This window comes from Mus caroli, unplaced genomic scaffold (genome assembly GCF_978045245.1).
Source record: "Mus caroli unplaced genomic scaffold, Mus_caroli_1 scaffold_2, whole genome shotgun sequence".
In the NCBI taxonomy this organism is placed as follows: Eukaryota; Metazoa; Chordata; class Mammalia; order Rodentia; family Muridae; genus Mus; species Mus caroli.
In genome coordinates, this window is record NW_028227257.1 from 80512175 (window position 1) to 80515913 (window position 3739).

The 3739-nt window shown below is 39.6% G+C and overlaps 1 pseudogene; it reads right to left on the reverse strand.

Annotated features, from left to right (window-relative positions):
• Window positions 1-2103: 2103 nt before the first annotated feature.
• Window positions 2104-2814, reverse strand: LOC110306717 (myelin-oligodendrocyte glycoprotein pseudogene; annotated as a pseudogene).
• Between the last annotated feature and the right edge of the window lie 925 nt (window positions 2815-3739).

The following is a 3739-nucleotide window of genomic DNA, read 5'->3' on the forward strand; positions in this document are numbered from 1 at the left end:
CCATTGGTCTTCCCTCTTCTTGATTTCCTTCTGTTTTGCAAATTGTATCTTGGGTATTCTGTTTCTCGGCTAATATCCACTTATCAGTGAGTTAGTATCTAATGACTTTTTTGTGATTGGGTTACCTTACTAAGGATGATATCCTCCAGATACATCCATTGTCCAAGAATTTCATAGATTCATTGTTTTTAATAACTGAGTACTACTCCATTGTGTCAATATACCACATTTTCTGTAACCATTCTTTGGTTGAGGGGCATCTGGGTTCTTTCCAGCTTCTGGCTATTATAAATATGGCTGCTAAGAACATAGTAGAGCATGTGTTCTTATTACCAGTTGGAACTTCTTCTGGGCATATGCCCAGGAGAGGTATTGCTGGATCTTCCAGTAGTATTATGTTCAATTTTCTGAGGAACCTCCAGACTGACTTCTAGAGTGGTTGTAAAATCATGCAATCCCAACAGCAATGGAGGAGTATTCCTCCTTCTCCACATACTCGTCCGCATCTGCTGTTGCCTGAATTTTTGATCTTAGCCATTCTGACTGAAGTGAGGTGGAATCTCAAGGTGCTGGCACAACCGGTGGTTATCATGTATCAGAATGTGAATTGATCCATTCTTATCTCCTTGTACAAAGCTCAAGTCTAAGTGGATTAAAGACATCACATAAAACCAGAGACACTGAATTTAATAGACGAGAAAGTGGGTAAAATCCTCGAAGATATGGGCACAGGGGAAATTTTCCTAAACACAATAGCAATGGCTTGTGCTGTAAGATCAAGAATTGACAAATGGGACCTCATAAAATTGCAAAGCAATTGTATTTGTATTGTATTGTATTTGTATTGTAATTATAAGGCAAAAGACACTGTCAATAAGATAAAAAGTTCACCAACAGATTAGGAAAGGATTTTTATCAGTCCTAAATCTGATAGGGGTCTAATATCCAATATATGCAAAGAGCTCAAGAAGCTGGACTCCAGAAATTTAAAGAACCCTATTAAAATATGGGACACAGAGAAGCACCTGAAATAATTTCTTTATGCATCTTTGTATCCTGGCTTAGACTCAATCATCAGAAGATAGGTACCACAAATGATACAAGAAGCTCCTTTGACTACAACATATACAGCACACTAGTAGTTCATGTTATACTTATTAACTTAAAAAAATATTTGCTTTTCATTAATGGGATAGTTCATTACTTTAATTTGACTATTTTACACAAAATGAAACTATTGCTGAAGTTCTAATGTTTTTCTAAATGCCATACTTCTAATGTACATGGGATAGCTAACAAAATTACATCAAATTATCAAATATTTAATATAGATTATGTCTCAATAATTTTAGCTAAGAAATATAAAAGGGAAATTTTCCATCTATTAAAGGCAGTGAAATTGAGAAGGGACATGGGACTAGACTTTAATGGAAGTATCCAAAACTTATAGCCTCAGACAGTTAAGATGTTACTGGAGCCTATTTGTTTCCATAGCTCACATGAAAGGATGGTTGTAGAAAGGGAAAGTGCTTGAAAATGGGCTAATGCAGGGATGGATAATGTGTGGCTATTTGTATTTTTTATTTTTTTTCTCTGATCGGTATTCTTTTGAGTTTTAGCTCCAGGTTTTGGTTCAGGCGCCCATATTCATACCCTGGCTCACTAAGCTTTCCCCATACCGTGGGCTCTTCTGTTCCTGACCCCCCCCCCTACTCTCTACATTGATATTCTTCCCAGTCAAGGCTGTTGTCTTGGAAGAAATATCCACCATTTGCAGAGTTGATGTTCTATAGTTCACAATGATGTTGAAGTGCTGGGTATGCTGGTTGGCAGAATCCTGTCTTACTCTGGTGCATGGGGTGTCTCCTGATAGACTGCCTGGCCTTCACCACAGGGTGTTTTCTAGAGGCAGACTAAGACGGTAAAAAAAAAAAAAAAGATGTGGAAGTCAAAAATTAGAGGAAGGAGCTGAGGAAAGACAGACAGTTGAGGGAGGGAAATTAAGTTCTACTAGGTATCCAGAATGTGTCTGTAGATGTAGATTGGAATCTGTCCACAGCAAAGAGGCCAATGGGAAATCTCCAAGGACCTGCCAGGCTCTCCTTCGCTCCAGGAAGACACAGCCATCACTCAAAAGGGGTTTCTTAGCTCTTGAAGAAACTGTCCTGCCAGTCTTCAGTGCAGCCAGTTGTAGCAGATGATCAAGGCAACCAGGGGTCCAAGAACAGGCACAATAACAAACAGTGTTATCTTCCAGCAGGGCACCCTCAGGAAGTGAGGATCAAAAGTCCGATGGAGATTTTCTACATCTGCACGAAGTTTTCCTCTCAGTCTGTGCTGCAGGAAGAGGAATCGAAGGCCTACAGAGACCTGCAGGAGGATCATAGGCACAAGTGCAATGAGAGTCACCACACCGGGGTTGATCCAATAGAAGGGATCGTCCACTTTCAACTCCATTGCTGCCTCTTCTTGGTAAGAGTGGTCTCTGAAGAAGCAGGTGTATCCTCCTTCATCTGAAAATCTCACGTTCTGAATCCTATGGGTAACCTTTCCTTCACTGATAGTCTCTTTCAGAAGCTCTGTGCGTTCCCGGTATTCAGGTGCTTGCTCTGCATCTTGGTCCTTGCCATTTCGGTAGAGGTGAACCACTCTTGAGAAGGGAGAACGGTACCAACCGACCTCCATGCCCGTGGCATTTTTCCCAGGAGAGATGCGGCACAGCAGCTCTGCTTCATCCCTAACTAAAGCCCGGATGGGATATCCTGGTCCTATCACTCTGAATTGTCCTGTCCAAGACACCAGATTGGGGAAAAATAACAACAACAACAAGTGTCAGATGTGACAACTTAATCCATTATAGGAAGGCTGCTTCAGATGGACCATTTAGAGACTGCCATATCCGGGGATTCATACCATAATCAGCTTCCAAACGCTGACACCATTGCATACACTAGCAAGGTTTTGCTGAAAGAACCCAGATATAGCTGTCTCTTGTGAGACTATGCCGGGGCCTGGCAAACACAGAAGTGGATGCTCACAGTCAGCTATTGGATGGATCACCTATTTGTATTTTTTAAATCATTCATTGTGAAACTCTTTTCAGGCTAAGCTTTTAAAACACAAATCTAACAAAATTGTCAGCATTTAAATACACAATTTACCCAACAGAAAAAGTTATTTAAAAGGTCAAAATAATTGGAGTAAATATGAGAAGGCTGTCATTCATGGCTATATAGTTGAGTATGACATGTATATATTTAAATAATGACTGCCATTACCCTAGGATATCCATATAATGGCTGCAGTATTAAACATGCGTAATAAAGTATATTAAAAGTTCCTAAGAGCCACTTTCCCTTCTGATGAAAAAAATGGGAGACAAATGAGAATTTTTATCTTTTATCGTTTCTATTAAATGGTATTCTATTAACAGATACCAGAATGGGGAACATCCTCGAAGATATGGGCACAGTGGAAAGATTCCTGAAAAAAATACCAATGGCTTGTGCTGTAGGATCAAGAATCGACAAATGGAAACATAAAATTTCAAAGCTTCTGTAAGGTAAAGGACACTGTCAATAGACCAAATGGCAACCAACAGATTGGGAAAATCCTCAATCTAATAGGGGACTAGTATCCAATATATAAAAAAAACTCAAGAAGTTGGACTCCCAAAAATCCAACAGCCCTATTAAAAAATGGGGTACAGAACTAAACAAAGAATTCTCAATTGAGGAAT